General features: G+C 34.9%; 1 protein-coding gene across 1 annotated transcript in view; it reads right to left on the bottom strand.

Moving 5' to 3' along the window:
* Nucleotides 1-21,487, bottom strand: part of cntn5 (contactin 5) — a 460,526-nt gene extending 439,039 nt beyond the window's left edge. The window contains exon 1 of the mRNA XM_079825767.1: nt 21,180-21,487. The gene's annotated coding sequence lies outside the window, so the exon portion shown is untranslated. The remainder of the gene's footprint in view (nt 1-21,179) is intronic.
* Nucleotides 21,488-25,333: the final 3,846 nt, after the last annotated feature.

Here is a 25,333-nt window from a genome sequence, read left to right as displayed (position 1 = left end):
CCTGGGGTCAGCAGTGTGCCAGTCGACTTGCGCTAAAAGAGTAACCCCCGACGCTACGTTTTGTTTTGCTCTATCCTCTGTTTCATTGCTCGTCAATACGCATGCGTCAAGGGTTCAAGGGTCAAGGGTTACTCTTTCGTCGTAAGTCGATGTATATGGCAATCTGCCGGAAGGTAGCTATTTTAGTCTATAAAGTTTTAAATATGGATATTTTTCTAACACAAACACGCCACTTCGCTTCAGAAGCCCTTTATTAACCCCCGGAGCCGTGTGGAAAACTTTTATGATGGATAGATGGACTTTTATGGACTCAAAAACGAACCATCAAGTCAAAGCCATTATAAAGCTTGGATTAGCCATGACTTTTTTGATATAACTCCGATTTTATTCGTCTGGAAGAAGAATGTCATATACACCTAGGATGACTTGAGGGTGAGTAAATCATGGGATAATTAATTTTTTTTTGGGTGAACTAACCCTTTAAGACCTGACACACAGATCCATTATACTGTTACACATGCGTTTTCTTTCTCAAACTGTGTTTACATGAATACTCGCCAAGACAGCCATTTTGACATTATTTTGTGTGTATTTGACTGTTTAAGTGCAATAAGCAGTGCAAAAGAAGTCAATGTAGTACTGAGAGGTGGCTTTATATACACACACTTTGGGTGTGAGCACAAAATCTGCAGGAATGAGTAAAAAATTCTGCGCAATCCCAATGCCAAGTTCAAGCCCTGTAAGACCAACAATATTTATCCGGAGCAAATTAAACGGGTGAGTGAGGGGAGGCGGGTTTGTGTGTCAATCCCTGGTAATGAGCATGAATCAACAAGGCCAAAACACCATCCTCTATGGGATTTTCCATACAATAAGCCAAGATATGCTGGAGTCATGAGATTCTGAGACCGCAGATGTACCAGTCTGAGCCAAATATCATTAGGTCAGAGAGTGAACTGCACTCTGGGCATGCAACCAGGTTCTCCTCCCCTTCGTGGCATCTTCTGCCCAGAAATAACTGTTAGCGACATAAGATGGAGTGACTTTTCAATGCAGTTTCCCATGTGAATGGTTAGTGAGGTTAGTTTAGACCCTAAAGTGCCTCTTACACTTAGAGCTTGCAGTTCAAACGTTTGTTTAAAAGTTAGCCTACTTTCCAGGCAAGTCAAAAATCCTCTTTGTTCTTTACTTTAAAGCGTTACTCTAAAATAATCATATAAAATGTACTCTCGGGGAGCACTGGGAGCTTCCTTCTAGTTCAGAGCACTTAATTATATCTGTTGACTCTCTTCATACAATATTTCAGTGATCTTTGTTAAATCTCTGTAGAAAATGTTATAGATGCTCTATATGGGGAAAAAATACATTCTCTCAAAGCGTGTCTAGTGTAACTCAACCAGTTAATGAATATAAAACAACAGTTAACTGATTTCTAAACATTTTTACTGTACTTGAGACAAACATTCACACAAAGGGCTTTATCTCGAAATGTCTTTTGAAAAGATAATTGCGGCTTTTTATCTCACAATTGTTTACATCTGGTAATTCTGACTTTTTTTCCTCACAAATGCGCAATTGCGAGTTATAAAGTCATAATTGTGAGATATAAAGTCAGAATTGCGAGATATAGAGTCAAATTCTGAGGGGGAATAAACTCCGCCACAGCATAAAACATTTTAAAAGATAATTGCGACTTTTTATCTCACAATTGTACGTTTACATCTACGTTTAAGTTAATATAATTTTTAAATTTTTGAGTACTTTTAAAAACACAATTGCAAGTTATAAAGACTTTTTTTCTCTCAATTGTGAGTTTATATCTCACAATTCTGACTTTATAGCTTACAATTAGCTTTATATCATGCAATTCTGAGAAAAAAAAGTCAATTGTGAGACAAAAAGTCGCAATTACCTTTTTTATTTTTATTTTTATTCTATGGCTGAAACAAGCTTCCAAACATGTATCAAAAAAATTTGGGGGAGAAAAAAATAAAATAATAATTCCTGCATATTAAGAAAACGCCACATCTATGTAGCCAGTGGCATCATTTCAGAAAAGAATGTGACATTTTATGGTATTCTATTTCTGTCCATTGACTAAGTGACATCAAATTCTATCATATCTGTATTGGCTTGCTATTTGTATTTTTTTTTTGCAATAAAAAGCAGAACAAAACAAAATCATGCATTTTAAGGAGTCACAATATGTAAGTGTGTTAGATCAGTGTTTCTCAATTCTGGTTTTTAAGTGCATTGAGAATCACTGTTTTAATATCTAACTACAATAAAGAGACGGTTAACAGCACAGAATACATTTAAATTTCACCAGCAACAGCCAACTATATATAAATCTACTCCTTTCCTGTGTTCTTCACCTATGCTAACATGTTGCATTTAGGCACAAAGACATTAATTTATCATAAAATATTCGATGATGGATTTCGAACGGCAATTAAATTACCACATGTCCATGGTGTTTGTCTAAAAACAGTGGGTAATTTGGCCGGGGATTTTAGAAAAACAATGACATTCTGGATTCAGAAGGCAAAACAAATCACAGACTAGCCCCTGTAAATGATGAAAATACCTTACGACCCCGCAAGAAACAATTACTGTCTGAATAGGGCTTAAGTCTGAGAAGTCATAGTTACTTATTTTTATAATCTTCAAAACGAACAAGCCGCACAAAAGGAAACAAAACAACCTGATAATCTATTGTACAAGAATAGACACACTTGCAGAATCTTGACAAGGTCAAGATGTCTACAAATACAGGCACACACAGCACATGTAGGTTATTAACCAAACACAAACACCAAACACATTACTCAAAGGAGACAATAAAAGACCACACGAAACTGTAAGACAAAGAGGATTTTAGTCTTTTTTGTGATATTGATTTAAAAAATAAAAGATTCAGAGTTTAGTTGTGGGGGATTTCTCATATGAACCTTCACCAAGCCGTGAAGACCTGCCAGAATCAGATGGGGGAATAAACTTGTATTTATTTTTGAAAATAAGGTCATACAGATTTGTGTCAAGAAATGAGAGTGACAGTTCTGGTGAAGAGGCTCGTGGTCATTATCAGAAAAATGTTGACATGTCTGAATGACAGGCTGTCTAATTATTTGTTTGGGATTTTGTATCTCTGAGCTACTGTCTGCTGACTGTTGATGCTCCAGATCAGTGGCAGGTGGGATGTATAATTCTCTCATTCTGCAGAATGTTTCATTGGCCAAGCATTTTTATGCATCCAAGATGAGTCATCAATATTTTTGCTCCATTTTCCAAGAACAGAAATACTTTACATTTTAAGTATGCACATCTGATAAAAGTTTACTTTTAGGAGTACACTCGCAAACATTATGCACTTAAGTCAGTACATCAAAATATGAGATTTTCTAGGGAAAATCCAAAAATCAAGTCTGCTAACCAGTCGCAGATGGACCAAACCTTATTACAACAATGACAAACTTAAAGGGATAGTTCACCCTGTTCACTCAGGCTATCCAAGATGTAGGTGTTTTTATTAAACACTTTCTATACATATAGGGGAGAACCGGGGCGAAAGTAACACGGGACGAAAGTAACAACGCGATTTTCTCCAAGCCCTGAATACATTTGCATTTCAAGCTATGACAGCACGTTCAGCACGCAACCCTTGACGGATCTGCCAAATATCATGTGATTCCGTCCTCGTTTCCGGCGGTTAGGTCCGAAATGCTGTTTTCAACTACAGCAAGTAAATTAATGAAGCGGTACTTTTTTTCTAATTACAAGTTGTGTTTGTTGTTTCATGTGTCACAGTAATGATCAATCTACGGGTTTTTTAGTGCTGTTACACACCCTGAAGGTTTGTCTTTTCAGAGTTTTTCAGTATAAAAGTAAATCATGTTTAAATGTCAGGACTTCCTGTCGGGACGAAAGTAACACTTGTTACTTTTGTCCCGCTATTATATATATATAATGCATATTATGCAAATTTAATTTAATTTAATTTTTATATTGTTCATACTGTTGAAGAAAAAACTTATCAAATAGATTGACATTGCAAATAATTTTTTTTCAAAACAATTCAAGTTTGTACTGTCATATTACATTTGAAACATTTGATGAACTTTAACATATAAAATGAAAATGTAATTTAATATTTTTTTTTGCAAAGATAAAGGACAAAATATGTTTGCAGTTACATATTAACAAGGTCATAGTCAGGTATGTTTAATAAAAACAAGAGTAGCACCAAAAAATCTAGCTTGTATTGTTGTGTTACTTTCGTCCCACCTGATGGGGTCAAAAGTAACAATGTGCAGCTTATGTTCAAAGTAAAATTATACTGTAGTCATTCTACATTTGTACAAAATACCACCTGCTATTGATAGACCACACTTGTGAGTTATTGGCCACAGCAAAAATATATCTCGGTCTAAAACATTATCTTTTAAAATTACGATTTTCTGAAAAATGGTACTTTCGCCCCTGCTCTCCCCTATTTAAAGACTCATTAAGTCATACTGCATTATAAGAACAGTTATAGTTACATTTATATTATTTTTTATAATTACTTATACACCAATCAGGCATAACATTATGACCCTAATGTGTTCCTAATATTGTGTTGGTCCCCCCTTTTTCTGCCAAAACAGCCCTGAGACATCGAGGCATGGACTCCACTATCTGGCACCAAGATGTTAGCAGCAGATCCTTTAAGTCCTGTAAGTTGCAACGTGGGGCCTCCATGGATCGGACTTGTTTGTTCAGCACATCCCACAGATGCTCGGTTGGATTGAGATCTGGGGAATTTGGAGGCCAAGTGAACACCTTAAAATGTGGTGTTGTGTTCCTCAAACCATTCCTGAACCATTTTTGCTTTGTGGCAGGGCACATTATCCTGCTGAAAGAGGCCACAGCCACTAGGGAACAGCATTTCCATGAAATGGTGTACATGGTCTGCAACAATGCTTAGGTTGGTGGTACGTGTCAAAGTAACATCCACATGGATGGCAGGAACCAAGGCTTCCCAGCAGAACATTGCCCAAAGCATTACACTGCCTCGCCGGCTTGCCTTCTTCCCATAGTGCATCCTGGTGCCATGTGTTCCCCAGGTAAGTGACACACACGCACCCGGCCATCCACGTGATGTCAAAGAAAATGTGATTCATCCATTGTTCTGTGGTCCAGTTCTGATGCTCACGTGCCCACTGTTGGACAGGTGTTAGCATGGGCACCCTGACTGGTCTGTGGCTATGCAGTCCCATACGCAACAAACTGCAATGCACTGTGTATTCTGACACCTTTCTATTAGAACCAGCATTAACTTCTAGAGCAAAGCCTTGGCCTTTCCTGCTTCCAACACATCAACTTTGAGGACAAAATGTTCACTTGCTGCCTAATATATCCCATCCACTAGCAGGTGCTGTGATGAAGAGATAATCAGTGTTATTCACTTCATCTGCTTTTCAATGCGCTTGCTCATAATCAATTATACACTAATTTATAAATGATCAGATATAAAATAGTTCAAGAGACACTTGTTTGCTGTACCATGAAATATAGATTAGTAATACTTACTTATAAATAAGTATAAATGGAGCTATAATTCATTATAATTCATTATTTTTAGCTGAAACCGTGGTCCTTTATGATTCATATAATGCAAGCCAATGGCTACCATCACTTTGAGAGTAAAAAAAAAAAAAAAACATATACAGGCAAAACAAAATTAATACCCGTGGCTCCCGACAATACATTGAGGTCTTATGAAGCGAAACGATCGCTCTGTGCAAGAAACTGAACGTTATTACCTGCAATCCACAGCCTCAGCAAACGGTCCTGAGCTCGTTCACATCCACGGGTATTAATTTCGTTTTGTTTTGACTCTCAAAGTGACGGTAGCCATTGCATTATATTAGTCACCAAGGACCACGGTTTTAGCTAAAAAATCGTCTTAACTGTTCTACTGAGGATACCTACATCTTGGGTGGCCTGAGGGTGAGTAAATTAAAAGCAGATTTTCATTTTTGGGTGAACTATCCCTACTCACAGACACTCATAACAGTTGTAAGACTCTCAGTTCTCTCATATTGTACATATTGGAATATATTACCAGCACTGCTGTAAAGCTATGAATATAAAAACCTTAAATGATATATCACGTAGACGATTACTCAAATGCATAAGCGTATATTAAATGATTTTCAGAATCAAAATATACAACTAATGTGGGGATTATAAACAGCAGCATAAGCAACTGCCTGGAACATTCATTTTAAGTTCTTTACTTAAGGCTCCTTCTGCGAGAGATCCTGCAGACATTCTTGTCCATTTTCATTTTATTACTTGCATATCTCAGTCAGTGAAAAGCCCTCCAGGTCCTATTATCTTATCTCAGAAAAAACGCTGCTGGTTTACCCTCTGTGTGTTGACACAGTTACTTCAAGCCTTACAGTGCATCTGTCACTTTCAATTAACCCTGATCCCTGGACCGCTGGTTCATGTCAATAACCTTTAGGTAGGGTGAGCGGTAGCTTATGTTATGGTATATGATTAATTATATAACGGTATATTCAATGCACACAGTACTGTCATAATATTGGGTAACACTATAGAATAATGGTCATTAGTTAACATTAGTTAACTACATTAGTTAACATTAACTAATAATGAACTGCACTTATAAAGCGTTTTTTAATCTTTGTTAATTTTAATTTCAACATTTACTAATACATTATTAAAATCTTGTTAACATTAGTTAATGCAATGTGAACTAACATGAACAAACCATGAACAGCTGTATTTATATTAACTAACGTTAACAAAGATGAACAAATACAGTAACAAATGAACTGCTCATGGTTAGTTCATGTTAGTTAATACATTAACTACTGTTAACTAATGACCATTATTCTAAAGTTTTACCTAATATTGACAATTTTAATTCCTAATACAAATCTTGATACCACAGCAAAAACTAAAGATATTATTGAAAAAAATGAAGAAAAAAAACATTTAATTATTAAAATAGAATTGATTGATAATTTGCTTAAAATAATAATACTTCATAATTATATTTTAAAATATTTGAATTATAATACATTTCAAAATAGCATCTATTTTAATATTAAATTATAATTAATATTTAAATTTTGTTTTTGAATTAGAATTTTACTGACGGTCACAAACTGACACTGCAATGTTTCTTCTTTCTTTTTTCAACATATTAAAATGAAATGGGGGTCTCTCAGACCCAAAGAAATACATTAATAGCAGTTAACAGCTTTTTCTTGCCAATAACGTTTAATTAATATTAATGATGTAATAGAGAGTGATAAGTCTATCAGGTAACGCATTGGGCATACAGATCTTTTGTTCCATCTGTTTATATTCACTAAAGACAAAGCTTACCAAGATGGGCATTTTGACAAAGAAGTGCATATGACCGTTTGTCACGCACAGCTGCATCACCGCAAGGCACAAGCACTATTCACAGAGAAAGAACCCGCATACACAACTGAGCAATGAAAAGCTGCTGGGTAACAAACTTTATCATATATGGTATTACCAAATGTGTACAATAGGGCTTTTGACAAAGCTAGTTCTGACTCACACACCACCACAGATAAATTGTTTTCTATGTTACTGTTATACTAAACCCTTACGTTTTATATAAGAATGGGTTAAACCTGAAACAAACCTGAGATGTAAAAATGTAGACATCAGACCATGTCAAACTGTGATGAAAATTAAAACCTAAATTATTAAACTGCTGTGTGAATTTTAAAGCATATACAGTGGGCTGATATTACACTGAAAAAAACTTACTTTAATAGACTTTGCCTATTGGGATACCTTCAAAATTACTTTTTAAATATAGTATAGCCTATCACCACAGACATCATTCATGGTGAGAACATGTCTTCACTACTCTTTGTCATGGTCGATTTGGTTTTGGCCACTTTTTGAAATAGCTCACGGCAGGGATGTTTCTCATACAGGAGTGTGTCCAATTGATGAACTGGAGTTTTAATTTTGTTAGAAGGTATTAAAATGAGAAGGCTATCCACCTCTTGATTTAGTCATTTTTAATATTTTTAATCCCCATTTATGATAATATACATTACAATTGTAGATTATTAAAACTAAAACATTGTATTAAGGCGAATTAGGTCCAGAATCCATTGTGTTACCACAACCAATGAATCATCATGATACATACCCTCAAGCCAATCTATACTGACTTACAAAATCCCCAAAATAAAATATATCATAAATTTAACTGGAGCACTTGAATATTGTTTAAACCTGAAATTGTTTAAATTATGTTGAATGATGTTGTTATTCCTAATAATAATACACTGTAAAACGTGGTAACCTGCAATGGCTATCTTAAAGAGCTGTTATTTACTTGATTTAACCCATAACATATACATATTATTGCTATAAATTAATGTACTTAGGTTGATTCAGTAATATTTTTTACACAAATTAAACCAGTTCATTTAGATGTTATCATTTTAAAGTTACAATATTTTCAGCGTATTATCAAAAAAAAATTGCAATTCAGAGTTACAGTAGTAGCTATAATTGATGTTCGGCCTAGAAAAATCCTTTATTCAAATATTATTAGTAATTTGTTAAAAATTTTGCAAGCATATTGCATGCTTGGAGTCCATTTTTTATTTGTGATAACGCAATGAAACATGTCGGATATTATTTTTGGCCACACTGTCATACATAGAAGTAATGAACACATGCAAAAATAAAAGAGAACCAATTAAATATCAATAACTGATTATGCTCTAGTCAATGTATGCTTTTTTCCTGTGAGCTTTTTTTGTTTTTCTGTGCATGTTTTCATAGTAGAATATAAACAGTAGCTGTGGTTTGCCTTCATAGCCAAATCATTTTGTCAGATAAATACTGTATCTTAGCCACACTTAGTGTTTTGTTCTTCCCTCATATTTAAAATATTTTGATAGTTTTATCAAACTTGTAGGGTCATTAAAAACAAATATCCCCTCCGGAGATCACTATTGGACATCACTATACTGTATTACACACCTGGTATCACATATTATTCATTTATTTGATTATATTATATATTATAAAATATTTAAGCATAGCCTAATTAAAATTCATGAGCTATTAAATTCTCATGTAATGACATCACAAACATAACATCTGTGCAAACACACATACACACACACTGGTTTCCATGTTTTATGGGGACTTAGACGTAATGGTTTTTGTACTGTACAACCTGTAAATGCTATCCCCCTAAACTAACCTTACCCCTAAACCCATCACACAAAACATTCTGCATTTTTATATTTTCAAAACACTTCATTTAGAATGATTTATAAGCTGTTTTCCTCATGGGGACCAAAAAATGTCCCTGTCAAAACGTACTGGTATTACTATCCCTACACACACACACACGCTTCCAAACTCCATCATCACTGCCCCTACCACATTTTAATATGTGCCGCCCCTGCGCACCACTCAACCTAAAAGCTAGCAAGACAGAGTTAAGGCGGAAAGACACATTTTCTCATACTAATCTCGCCATGCAGCCTCTCTAAAAACCCTCACAGAGATACAGGGTAAAATTACTCGAATAACATTTTAGAGTAATTTACATCAAAGTGCATGGTGTTCTGTAGTGGCTCTGAACCTCAGAGGAGATGGACGAATCTGACCTCATGTTTAATAGCGCAAAAAAGCATATACTGCTTTAGCACAGTCAATTACAGAAGCATGCATCCGGTGTGTTGTGTGTGTGTGTGTGAGAGAGAGCTTATGTGTCAAACAGAGAGTGAACTTGGGCAAGGAGCTGTATTCCTTATTGCAGTATATGCCAAAGGGGAAGTCTTTTTTCCCCTAACAGATATTTCACAGTTAAAACTCATGTTTTTATCTGCAGTCATCCAGTCCATAAGTAAAAAAAAAGCTTATTAATATGCAATTGTTCTGATCCTGTTTTCTGATCCTGATCCAAATTGCAGTGGTGGTTTTTATGTTTTTGGCTGGAATACACATGAGTAAGATGGATGTGGGTTTTAACACAACAGCGCAATTATTAACAGGCATTAGTTGCATCAGCCTTAAAGGGGTGGTTGATTGTGATTTCACTTTTTAAACTTTAGTTAGGGTGTACTGTTGCTGTTTGAGCATAAACAATATCTGCAAAGTTACGACGCTCAAAGTTCAAAGCAAAGGGAGATTTTTCATTTTAAAGAAATCACTTTTTAAGGACTACAACAAAAGGCTGGTAGGGACTACACAAGCTTCCTCCCAGCTTAGTGACATCATAACCCTGAAATTTACATAAACCCCACCCCCTGGAACACATGACAAAGGGGGTGAGATTATCATGGCAGAATATGCTAAGTAATCAATGACTTGAAGATAGTTAACTCCACAAAAGCTACATAAATTCATCAACTATCCATTCAGGAACATCTTGTTGCATTCTACATGTTGTCACTTCTTGAGTCTCTCCATCATTGTCCGACTTCGGTTGACATAAAAGGCTGAACTGTTTCATTGCCTGTCTGCATGAGGTAATCAGAGCTGCTAACTGGAGTTATTGAAGCTCCGCCCCGTGAGCAGGAGCTCATTTGCATTTAAAGGGACACAAAAACAGCACATTTTTGCTCTCCCTCAAAAAGTGACAATTTTAACATGCTATAAAAAAAAATCTGTGGGGTATTTTGAGCTAAAACTTCACATACACACTCTGGGTTCATCAGAGACTTATTTTACATCTTGTAAAAATGGGCAATCGACCACCCCTTTAAGAAGGTTCAGATAAAAAAAAACTGCTCAAACCCTTTATTTCTCTTTTTTAATCCTTACACTTTATAAATGCGAACTAATTTACAGCGCAAACACATTTCAGTTAAGCAAACTCAGATGAGCAAGGGTGCTGTGGTACTGTAATCACTGTCATGCTGATATTCAGTACAACAGCTTGATTGCAAATCTGCTATTTATTTTATGAAATAATTCAATACATAAACAAGAAATTCATACTGAGTCATACTGCTCATGTTTCAGAACAAATTTGACAATGTCTTGCTGTTCAAAAGATTGGGGTCATTAAGATTTTAAAAAAAAATGCATTACATTGATCAAAAGTGACAGTAAAGACTTTTCCATTGTTACTATTCATAAAATAATCCTAAGAAAAGAACTCAACTGTGATAATAATAAGAAATGTTATCTGATTTGATATACCAAATAAGCATCAGAATGATTTCTGAAGGATCATGCGACACTGAAGACTGGAGTAATGATGCTGAAAATTCTGCTTTGCCATCACATGAATATATTAAAACAGAACATTTTAAAAGTCAACTTTTGTTACTGTATGTTTGATCAAATAAATGCAGCCTTGGTGAGCACTTCTTTCAAAAAATATTTAAAAAACTCTTACCAAACTCTGTTTTGTTTTGTAGCAAATGTTTCCCTTCGAGAAACTTTGCATTCACTCACAAAGAACAAGAACAAGTTTTGTGAGCGGATGCAAAGTTTCTCAGGGGAACACAAAACTTTTGTGAGCGAACGCAAAAACATTGAAATATATTGACAAAAAAAGTCAATATTGGCTAAATTGGGAAATAAAGTGACTAAAAGGATTTCAAATTTTGAATCACAACTATATTCTCAAATATATTTTTTCCTCCCATCTCGTATTTTTCCATCAACATGTCCCTTTAGGGGCTCTGTAGTTTTGAACGGTTGTCTAGTTGTATCTACAGTATATCAGTGGTGTGTGGTGGTGTTTTAAAATTGGCAGATTTTTTTATATATATATTTCAAATGTAAATGTGTGTCCCTGTTATAAATGGTAAATGGATTGCATTTATATAGCGCTTTCAACAGACCCATGGCCATCCAAAGTGCTTTACATTTTGGCTCACATTCACCCATTCATACACCGACGGTGGTGTCAGCCATGCAAGGCGTCATCCAGCTCATCGGGAGCAGCTGGGGTTAGGTGACTTGCTCATGGACTTCCGGTTTGTAGACAACCTACATGAACCACTGAGCCACTGCCGCCCCCTTATACTTAATTGTCCTGGTTTAATACACATTACATAAAAAAGAGACCAAATACCATTCTATTTTGTATTTTTACACTATGTACTTATATAGTATAAATTTAATCAAGCTAGCGTTTTTACGCATTTTTACATTTATTCCACAATAATAACTAAAGGCAGTCATAGTTTAAACACTATATATTATTTGTGAACTAATGTTCAGCTTTTCTTTTTACAGTCAATGTATTTTTGGATCATCATCGATCATCAAGCTTGTACACAAAGATGTATCTTTAATTTCCCCAAGCTGATTGCGCACTAAAACCCTCACCGTCATCATGTTTTCAGGCCATTTCAAGTTTGATTTTGACATGATAAAGCAGTGATATCTAAGTGGCTTAGTGGTTTACTTTCTTTTTAGTTAGTCTTCCCATTAACACCATCATAGTCTTTATTCAGACCGATTTGTGAACGCTCACAAAAATAAAAGGTGGGATTTATCGCACAAACCAATCATATCCAATCATAACACAATGGAGGCAATGCCTCCTGTCATGTGACTTACCCCCATTCATTCTCAATCACCCCCCACTAAACCCACTGCACACATAAGGTTGTCTGTTTTAAGTCAATGGGGATTCCTTGCCTTCCCTGATAGGGAGGAAGCGCCCCTGATATATATATATATATATATATATATATATATATATATATATATATATATATATATATATATATATATATATATATATATATATATATATATATATATATATATATATATATATATATATATATATATATATATATATATATATATATACACAGACATCACTCTGGAACACCATGAACACATGCAAGCGGGGTGATACAGCTTTTCACTATACTATAACTAGTATAACTGTTTGCAGTTTGTTACATGCAATGAACTACTAATACATACTTATTAAGCATTAATATTTTTTTCATTTGCATGATTATTTCCATGATAATTAAGCATAATTCTCAGTAGCCTGTAATATGAAGGGGACACAATTGGTTACCCTTTATTTTATAGTGTCTTTGTTACATTGTAATTAAACATTTAAATACTAATAGTAATATTAAGTAAGTAACTACATACTAAAGGGATTGGTTTAGGTTAGCAAAGTGTTACCAAAAAATCTCATCCTCACAACTTATAATGTAGGAACATTTAAAATGTAAATTTGCAAATACAAAAGTACAATTGTAACAAATATAACTTTTGGTACTGCACCAAATGTTAATGTATGGCTTAAAAGAAGAATAAATGTGTCTGAATTCTCTCCTGTGTTGAGATTTTTTTTTTTTCATCTATTAGTATTCATTTTCTATTCAATTAATTTCCTTTTTTTATTTGTTTTGAGATGAAATATGCCTTAGACATGTATTATTTCTGTGGGAGATTTATCCAGTGTAAGCCAATTTCAAAGATAAGCAAAGTTTTAAGAAGTGTAAAATATTGCATTTAGGGAAAGATAGAAATATTGATCCAAAAACGCAGCTTCTTCAAAACAGCATTCTTCAAAGAGGTAATGCATTTCCATTTGATTATTATTTTCCACGCTTATAAAAACAGGTCTGTGTCATTACGACACACACCACATCTTCAATGATTTTCCCTGTGTCATTATGGCACAGATCACATCTTCAATGTTTCTGTTTTTCACTTTTAACTGAATATGGAAGAAACAACAGAAACCCTGACATAAAGTTTTTGAAGACTTCACATGAACAGGTCATGTGAGCAAGTATGTGTCGGCGGTGTTAAGTCTCCTGAATGAAGGTCTGACCCAGTTGGAGAGTGTCTGAGGCGTTGCTAAGTAACTACTCAAACGGGTCATGCACAGGAGCTGCGGCGAACACCGCATGCGGCCTCACCGGGGTGTTTATAACACCATGGCACATTACGCCATGTTTGTCTAGTTTTCTGTTTATTATCTAAAATGCATGCATTTGACCCTGGTATACAGGTGTGCATCTTCTTTTTTGAGGCTCAAACTCTCATGTATACTTCAAACATGTACTTATATATTTTCTTGCTTTTTACTAGGCCTGTCATGATTATTAAAGTGTTAGTTCACCCAAAAATAAATATTCTGTCATTAATTACTCTAATGCCATTCCAAACCCTTAAGACCTTCGTTCATCTTCGGAACACAAATGAAGATATTTTTGATGAAATCCGAGAGCTCTCTGACCCCTTCATAGACAGCTATTTAATTAACACTTTCAAGGCCCAGAAAGGTAAGAAAGACATCATTAAAATAGTCCATGTGACTCCAGTGGTTCAACCTTAATTTTATGAGGTGACGAGAATATTTTTGTGTGCAAAAACAAACAAAACATTATTAAAAACATTATTCAACAATTTCATTCTAGCCTGTGCCAGTCTCCTACACAGTTTACATTGTAAGCAGTGCAGCGCTTTCGAGATGTGTGGCAGCCAATGCTGTTCACGTGAGCACCATGACGCATGATGCGGGAGTTGCACTTTTTACAGCGTAAACTGCGTAGGAGACTGGCATGAGGGTAAGTAATTAATGAAAGAATTTTCCTTTTAGTGAAAATAATCTTTCCCCGCCAGCGTTTAAAAAAAAAAAAGTTGCCAGCCACCGCAAGGGTTTTTGATCATTTTCACAAAAATGTAATGGCCCATGAATATTTTGTTTATTTTGTATGAATATCTGAACATGCAATATATCAAAAGAAAGAATAGACCCTCTGCTTTTAAACAAACAAACAAAAAACTAGCTTCATGGATTCATTTTTTATCAACACTAACCCTCTGGGGTTCTTCATTGATGGGTCACACTCAGGACCTCCGGGTCAAAAATGACCCGGAGGGCGGGATTAAGATAAAAAAGATTTGAGTAAAATCAATGAAATATATTTTTGTTCAATAATATTTTTTCTTTTCTTTTTTGGTGTTTTGAGATAATTTTATGATTTAGAATTAATATTTATGCAATAATTATGACCCATTTTTTCCCATTGAATATAATAAAAAAAAAAATATATATATATATATATTTATATATTTTTTTTAATTAAAGCTGTATTTCATTTTAGAGTCAAGCCTAGGCGTCATGAAAGCAATTTTTTAAATGAGATCGGTGCCATCCGGTGGACACATTGAGCATTTTTATCACGCAATAGCACAGTTTTACCACTATAGTGGATCTTGCGTTTTTAAAAATCGTAGCTTCATCGGAATGGTCCGAAACTTGGTGACTTTATTGGTACTTGGTATATGAACACCCAAAAAAACACAGGATTTGGGGACAGGATTTGAAAAGTCTAAGTGGTCGTAAAAAAAAAGAGTCACACTCAGGACCTTCGGATCAAAAATTACCCCCATAGGAAATGAATGGGAAATTATTTTTTTTGTGCATACAATCTACAAATCAGCCAGGATGCAGAAAAAAAGGACTCAACAGTGAAGGCTTGAATCTCTAAAACATCAAGATTGCAAAACAGACAAAAAAACTCACACACACACACTTATACACACAAAAACACACGCACACAAATTAACGCGTGCCATTCCAAAAGCTAATTGTGTTTTTGTGTGTGTGTGTGAGTTTTTTTGTCTGTTTTGCACTCTTGATGTTTTAGAGATTCACCTCTTCACTGTTGAGTCCTTTTTTTCTGCATTCTGGCTGATTTGTAGATTGTATGCACAAAAAAACTCTGTATTTTCATATTTTCATTTCCTATGGGGGTCATTTTTGACCCGAAGGTCCTGAGTGTGACAATTTTTTTACGACCACTTAGACTTTTCAAATCCTGTCCGCAATTTTTTTGGGTGTTCATATACCAAGTACCAATAAAGTCAACAAGTTTCGGACCATTCCGATGAAGCTACGATTTTTAACATTTTTTATTTAAAAAAATTTGGGTCAGAAATAACTAAAGAGCCCCAGATGGTTTTAATTATGGGTAAGTTTCATAAAAAAAAGCAACATTTTGAACAAAAAGCTGAGAAAATAATTTTTTTGTCAAAGACTGCATCCAGATGAGATTCAGAGCGATGATCAAACACAGATGGAGTAGATCAAGTCCATCAACACCCCTAATGCTTGCACAGTCCTAGAGCTCGTCCTGGGTCGACATTTCATTCATCAGGCAGTTTTGTTTATATCATGTTTAATGTTGATGATCAGGTTATTTTTCATATGCATCTGCTTACATACGATCGCTTGTTTTTTTGCGTCTTCCTCGCTTGTGTTTTGATCAGGAGATTCTGTACTCATTCAGAATCGACCTCAAGTGTATACCAGTGAAAACGCGGAAACCGGAAAATTCTGTGTTTGGCAGGGAAGCGCTTTCTCACAAATAACGTAAAATACGTGTTTGGCGGGGAAAGAGTTAAATTAGTTTTCTACACCTGACCTTTTTAAGAGTGCTGTCATTTAATCGAATTGTCTGACACTTCACACACACATTCAAATGCATTTTCACTATCTGAAATAGTGAACATTATAAAGCATTATTAACATTCCATTTCACCTTGTGCTACTTTATTTCAATTTCAACTCACAATATCAAAAACACAAATTCAGATGCAACTTCAGTGCCTGGAAAGTAGTGAAACCATGTCATAGGGCCAGATTTACTAACAGCTTGCGCCAGCGCAAACCGCCTTTTGACGTTGAGAAACTACTGTCAGGATTTACTAAAAACACGCAGTGATAAATTAGCGCTGAAAAATGCCTGGACAGTTATTTTTGCGGCTGACCTACAAATTTGTTGGAGCTTCCCTTTTCAAGCTCAAAATGTATGGGAGTAGAGTATTTAAATGAATCATGCGAGGTGATTTACAAAGGTTTGCACTTGTCAATTTACTTGTGTTTGCACCATTATTTACCGTCCAAAAAAAGCACTTCTCTAACCAGATGCTAATGGGTAGATTGCGTTGGTCATTATGGAAATGATCCGGCTGCGTCTGTGTTCATTCATTTGCGCGTCATCAGTAGATCACGTGCAGAACTGTTCACTCCCACCGGCGCTTTCATTTTCTTTCTTGGAATTCCAAATCATTGACTGTAGCACAAGTGAAAATCAACAAGACGTTTTCAGTGCGCCACACACTTTCCACACATAACTCAGTTTTGACCCGTTTAGTCATATTCCTGGAGCATTCCTGCTTGTCAGTGTAGTGAGGCCAACAGGAAATGGCATCTGACCTTTGGTTGTAGTATGATCACATCTTCCAAACTGGCATAGGATAATGTACCCAAATGCCTGACTTCCACAACAATCTGTGACTTATATTCTCAATGTCTGCCATATCACCCTCAATGCTTCTATCATCCTTGATCCTTCCTTTCTTACTATGACCTCATTTTCGGATGCACTGCCATAACTATCATCAATACATTATGGAAAAGGTAAGGCTGTCTTCTGTCTTCAATAAAACTTACTAACATCAAAAAGATCTAAAACGGGCAAAAAGACTAAATATACTGCCTGCCAGTGCTGCACAATAGTGTCAGCTACACAGAAAATATGTATGCCCTAAAAGGACTTTGTAATTTATGCATGACACACAGATTTTTTGCTCTCTATATGCATTAACAATGACCAAAAACTTGGAACATATATATATATATTATACATATATATATATATTAGGGATGCACCGATACAATTTTTTAAGGACCGAGTACGAGTACCACAATTTTTTTCCTAGTACTCGCCGATACCGATACTTATACATTTATTAATTTATTTTCTTCTTTTTTTTTTGGTGATGTGGCAGTTTTCCAAGCACAACACAGTGAGACTAATGAATGTAGGACTGATTCTTTGTTACTCGAATGAAAAAAGTATTATTGACAGTGGTTGATCATCAAGAATAATGAATTGGATAAGCACCTCTGTTATTTTTAAAGCTCTTGGGTTATCTCTTGACTTTTTCTCTCGTCTTGCTATGGTTTGCTGCAGCATTTGTTGCCGAATGCTGCAACTGCTAGCAGCAAATTCTCTGTGCTCTTTTTGTGTTTTAATTTCAGATGTTTTATCAGGTTACTTTTATTATATGTACTGGGTTTCATACCTGCTCTTGATATTAATGCAGAACAACGCATGCAGTTCGCAATGTGTGGGTTGTTGTCATTCATTTTGAAGTATTTCCACACCTCTGAGGCTGACATTGTGTCTGCTGCTGCCACCGGTGTCTCTGTGCACGGAAAATTCTGTCAGTTACATCACGTGAGGTATCGGTCTTTGGTATCGGGGGTATTTTTACGAGTACAAGTACATGAGCTTGGTATCGGGACTTTGGTATGCATCCCTAATATATATATATATATAAATATATATATATATATATATATATATATATATATATATATATATATAGACACATATATATATATATATATATATATATATATATATATATATATATATAGACACATATATAGACACATATATATATACATATATATATATATATATATATATATATATATATATATATATATATATGTATATATATATATATATATATATATATATATATATATATATATATACATATATATACACATGTATATACATATGTATATACATATATATATACATATTTATATATATATATATATATATATATATATATATATATATATATATATATATATATATATATACATATATTATATATACATATGTATATACACATATATATATACATATATATATACACACATATATATATATATATATATATATATATATATATATATATATATATATATATATATATATATATATATATATATATATATATATATATATATATATATATATATGTATATATATATATATATATATATATATATATGTATATATATATATATATATATGTGGTATTTGTATGTATGTTCCACCTCCTGAAGTGGCTTTTAGTATATTGTGTATTTGTTTTAAACGCTCCTGTTGACTTCTGTGCCCAGACTTGAGTTCTGTTTGATGTTTGATACATTCAAGAAGCATGTTTTGAGCAGGTTCAGTTCATATAACTGACTGACAAAATTATATACATCGTGATGCATCGTGATATCGAACCGAATCGATTGGCATGATAATCGTAATCGAACCGAACCGTGAGACCAGTGTAGGTTCACCCTCAGTCTCCAAGACACACCAAGAATCTTATCTGCAAAGAAATTTGCCACTTGTGTAAAAAAGTGAGGATGCTTTCAAAAATAATGAGCCTTGCTAATATTTGATTCATATCCTCTAAAAAACTTAGTGGACAAAACACAAATAAAAGAGCAGCAGTGCCATTGAATTTCATTAATTGCGCACTGCCGCAATGCTTAGAAGATGAAACAGACAATGAATGGAGACAGAAACGGATATTAATATCTTCTAATGCAAAGAGCAGCTGTATTACGGGCATGCAAACATAACATCTCTAATATAATAACCACCAGACTCTGAAAATGCACGCAGACGCTATTTCTCCTCTCAGATCTTCAGTCTCTGGTATTTGGCTGCCCCTGATGTGGATTCTGCAGGTACTAAAATCAAAGTACCCAATGCATGCAAGGAGCCTTTTACGTTCCTACTGTGTGCACAAAGGAGAATCTAATCAACTCGCTACCCACAAAACAGCAGGGTGCTCCAATTTCATATTTACTCGCAAAGCTAAAACAACCTCATTAAAGTGTTACACACTAATTTAACTGCGAGACAAAAGAAAAATGAATGCACAAGGGAGACACATCTTTATGAATCTTAATATTTTCCAGGGAAATCGGATGACTGCTGGAGGCCATCGTGATCGAAAACATGTAATTCACTTTCAGAAATAATTTTGTCTTGTGGAAAACTATCAGCATTACTTAACCGCAGTTAACCTAAATGTTTTTTGAGTCAATATGCTGTTCTAACCACAATTAGGTACTATAGCACTTGATCTGACCCTTGAAATGTACTAGTTGGTTCAGTCATTTAGAATCATAATCCGGTTAATTTAGAGGTTCGGTTATCTGACAAAAGTGTACTGATAGTTAAAGAAAGTCAGCTAAAAAGCATGTGAACAAAGGTAAAAAAGTCCAACAAAGTATATATCAAAGAGTAAAGAACAAATCACACAGTTCAACAACAGCTCAACAAACAGAAAAAGTCTTCATTTTGAAAGCAAGACATGCGAGCAAATACTGTGCTTCAGCAAGAAGCGGAGAGCTTACATCAAAGTAAACCTCAGTCTGAAAACTTTCCAGAGTTTGCTCATGGGACACTTTCGTGACATATTTTCAGTCCGAGGAATAACTTTTAAAAGAGAAATGATATTGCAGGGCCGAAAGCAAAAATGTTCAGAATCGCACTATTGTTTCTGTGATAAGCAGCATTCTTCTTGAGGGGCAGTTCATCTAACAAAGTTTTGCAAATAAACTTGCTTCATAAATGAATTGCCAGTGGCACTGTTAAATCAGACAACTATTCAACCCAATCACAGCTTATCTATTCACCCCAAGAGAGAACAAAACACTAATGAGATAAATATCATCATTCATCTGAACATTTGTCAACACTTTGAGAGTTGCAAATGTGACAAAACCGTTGCAAAGAAAGAAACCAACTCAGTTAAAAAGTTTTCAACATAGTTGCATAGAAACACATTTGTGAACTTGCTCGGCGTTCCCTGTACCTTTTGACCAACGATGTCCATGACTTTGTAATTACTTGATAACATCATAGAAAATGCTCTCTTGATATTTTAGAGCTATAACTAGAAACATGATCTGTAATAAAAAAATGCATGACTTTTTAATACATTTCAAAGACTTCTCAAGGTCTGGAAATCACAGTTTTGTATCTATTTGTTCTATCCATTACTGTGGAAACCCAGGTGAACATCCAAACATCTATGCATGTTCACAATGCAGGCATGCCACCATTTCTGATCGTTTAAGTGCCAGCGGCACAACCATTTGTTCCAATACAGGAATGCAGTAGTGATAGAAACCAGCACTTGCAGGGTTGTTCTGTGCATCGTTACCGTGTAACTTGCTTCAGGTGGGACACACGAAACTCTCGGCGCAGCTGTAAATGCAATGATAAGCAGCATGTTCAGCAGAAATCAGACCGACTTACTCTGGATGTTGCAAGAAGAGAAACCGCTCACTCCTCCTTCCTCTTCTTCCGTCCGTAAAGTGATGCTGTGTGCTCACGGAGTGTCAGATAGTGACAGGTTTTCTTGAACAAAGCCAAAGATGGATAAAAAAAGAAACCCAGTCGCTTCAATCCAGCAAGCTCGCTGTATCTCTACAGGACGCGCCGTTGCGCGCGGCAGCGCATCCTTCAAATGTGTGCGAGGCGCGCGATCTCGTCCACCTCTCCGGCTGTGGTCCAAACCTCACCTACGATTCCTCCTCAGACGCCTCTCTCCCTCCCCTACGACTGAAGCGATGTGAAACAGAGAGAGAGGATGCGCATTGGCAGGCGGAGCGCTTCAGTTCTTGCACGGCGCGTGCAGGAGTCTCGAGCTGTGAGTGAGTGAGTGTTTGAAGCAGCTCGCGCGTCTCAGCTTAGTCCTGAAAAAAAACTGCGCGAAACGGCAAGCGCGCATATCTCACAGCAGACAAAAAATTTGCCGTTTAATGATTTAGAATACATTTATAAAGACATTGTGCAGATTTCAAAATTTCGATGCGCAGTTATCTAAAAAAATAACTTGATGATATTGGCTACCCAGTCGCAATTAACTCCGTCATAAACAGTATTAAAATGCTTACCAGTGCTGTGGTATTGAAACTAAACCGTTGAAACCTAAATCGCTTGTACTGTGGCTACAAATCCCCCTGGGGAAACATATACAACAGCTTAAACCGGTTAGCTTTTAATGATTTAATATGGTCTTCTGCCCAAGCACCCAAAACCAGCCAACACAGCCAGCTAACAGATCATTTTAAACTGGATATAGCTGATATATAGTTACAAATATAGCTTTTAAATATATATTTTTAAACAAATACAGTTTTTGTATAATGTTGCAAATTCTTAATTTTTATTTCCATCCATGCATAACTATAATAAACACTTTGATAAAGGCCATGCAAAAAAAAAAAAAAAAGGCACTGGATACCAAATAATTACTGCAGTAGATCTAACAGTGATCTACTGCAGTGGCTATTATAAATATAGACTGAGTATAAATAGCCTATAGGTTATTATTATCATTTTTTATCGTTATTACTTTTTTGTATTAAATTATCTCTCATTTTTTACAGATATAAACTTGCTTTAATAACAATGAAAATTTAAACATAATTCTAAAAACCATATCATTCATTGCCAATTGGATATAGTACTAATAAAGAGCTTACATCAATATTTTAAACAGTTATTCCAAATGATATAAACTATTTTAAACTCCATTTGAATATTAAATACTATTCACTTACCTGAATGAACAGTTGATGTAAATATGTTTATATAAATATATATTTTTAAAAATACAGTTTTTGTATAACGTTGCAGGTTCTTAATTTTTTATTTCCATTCATAATTATTAAAAAAAAATTGGACAAAAGAACATCATTCTAAAAACCATATAATTAATTGCGTACTTTTTGAGTACTAATAAAGAACTTACATCAATCGTATAATATATATATATATATATATATATATATATATATATATATATATATATATATATATATATATATATATATATATATATATATATATATATACTTTATGCAATGTGTGGGTAAAATGGCCATACTTGGATTTTCCCATCCAATACAATGTATCTATACACTGCATCTAATTTGCATATTAATGTGTTCTTGGTGCAACATGTAAGGAAAATAGAATTGTAATAATGGGAGGAATAATTGGCAACATTTTCATAATAATATCTAATATTTCATAGGAATATTGATATGTAATTTCTTTCCCTATTTATTTATGTCTCCAAAATGCCTGATAAACATGATTTAAGTCCTGGCGTCCACTACAGTGGACATTTAAGAAATCAATGCCCTGTTTTGTAACATAAAGTCATATTTTGATTAGAAACCCCATAACATTTTCCTGAGATGTTGATTCATAACAAACAATTTGAAAATTAATAAAAAATAAAAAATATTATCAAATTTCCTAGTGCTAAACATTAATGTCAGCCTTTTTTAAAGACCAATAAGAAGTTGCTGTCCTGGTGAAATTATATATATATATAATATATAAACTTTTTAAACTCCATTTGAAATAATATTAAATACTTTTTACTTACACTCTAAAAAAAATGGTTCTATATGGCACCAAAAATGGTTCTTCGTCGTAATCATAGAGGAACCACTTTTGGTGCTGTATAGCACCATATCTTAACATGTTCTGTATGTGGTAGCGGTGCTATATAGCACCTTAGTCAAAGAACCGGTGAAGAACCTCTGAAGAACCGTTGATGAACCACTGAAGCACCAAAATTGGTGCTATATAGCACTTAAAAAGGTTCCCCTATGATTACAGGCCAAGAATAATTTTTGGTGCCATATAGAACCTTTTTTTTTTGTGTGTGTGTATTACCTGAATGAACAGTTCATGTAAATATGTTTGCCTAAGTATTCTTCATTTTACAGTCAAAAACCAGTTTAGTTTTTGTACAAAATGTAACATATTGCACATCTTTGCTGAGATAGATGCCCTATTTACTATTTAAAACTTTAGTAGAACCTCATATTAAACTCAATATTTGATATAAATGAGTTCTGAATAGTAAGATGTTGCAACATATCTGGAATGAGAGATTATGCATAATGCCAGTTCATATGCATATTGTATTTATAATCAACAGTGTTGCGAAAGTCAGTCTATGACATCTTCTCTATCCTAGGCCGGCTAAAAGGATCAAACAAGTTTTTCGTGTCATTGTACTCCCTGACTCTTGTTTCAAGACCTCTCATTTTGCATTAAATCAGCATGCTATGTTTATTCATCTCTGTCAAGTCTGTCTCTTTTCTCTTGTCAGGCACAGTCTACCCCTCCGCAATGACACTGAATAAGTCACAGAAGCGGGCCTTGAGGGTTTTTATCTGTGCATCAGGATGTTTTTCCCTCCGTTTGAGAAACGCAATCATGCTCTAATTAAAACACCATTAATAGAGAAACAAAAATGTAGACACATACTCCGTGATCCAGCTCTGGAGTAACCTTCACTACACCACTGCATTAATCCACCTAAATCAAATTGCGCAATCAGACACTTTCATCATTTTAAGAGAGGAACTGGTTTGATCTTCATGCCAAATTAAACCCAACACAGACACAAGCAGAGCAAAAGAGTGCCGCTGTTTGCCACCAGCTCCCTATGGACAGTGTAGATTTTCTGTAAGACCCGGATCATAAAGCTTTAACCACAATCCTCGAATATATCCCAGAATTATTAAACAAGCAAAGGCTGACGTTTACACGAACCCCTCATTAAGGCCACAAGAAAGCCCACGTCGCCAATCCAAATGTCACTTCTTGCAACTACAGATCCGAAAGCTTAAAAGCAGATCCATAATCTCATTTCCATAAAGCTTTCTGTTGTAATTTGTATAGACTTATTCATTTATTAAGCACATTGATCTTTGTTGTCAAGACGTCTTCTGCTTGTGCATGCAGCCAATCAGTTTGAAATATTGAATATGCTTGTGTCTTCTCAAAAGTCTAAAACTCTGGGTTCAGACAGATTAAGACAAGTCAGATTTTAGACAAGACAAACGTCTGCTGTTTTCTGTGGCAAACTGCATGCATTATTGCTTTTGTGGGATGTTATGCTTGACTGGCTCTTTATCATGACTTGTTCTGTATGAGAAGGATGTGCAAAATGCTCAGCTCCTCTGGGCGGCAGGATCAATGCTTGGCCTCTGGGGGAGCTGTTATCCTTTTATTGATGCAAGTGATTCTGAGGTGGGCTGCACGTTTCACAACTCTGCAACTCTCATGGCTAATTTGTATATATTGGGATATTTGTGTACAGTGCTTTATGACACTAATGAACAAACGGATGCACTGAAAGGGAACAAACTCCAAAATAATAATGTTTCAAGGGACAGAGCTGTTTGTTCATCAGTTTTTTTTTTTGAGGTGATGCATATTTAGAGGCCTAAAGCAGCAGAAGAAGACAATGCCTGCTTAAAAATAACATCTCTCATCCTCCTAGGCACAGTCAGTAACTGTCTGAGAAGTTGGAGTCTCTGTTTCCATCATTAATTAAACAGAAGCTTCTGCTCAGCTCTCGGCCCTGTGTGCATTAG

The sequence above is a fragment of the Gobio gobio genome, assembly GCF_949357685.1.
Source record: "Gobio gobio genome assembly, chromosome: 9".
Lineage (NCBI taxonomy): Eukaryota > Metazoa > Chordata > Actinopteri > Cypriniformes > Gobionidae > Gobio > Gobio gobio.
Note: the sequence above shows the minus strand (reverse complement) of the source record. Positions and strands in the feature narration are given on the sequence as shown.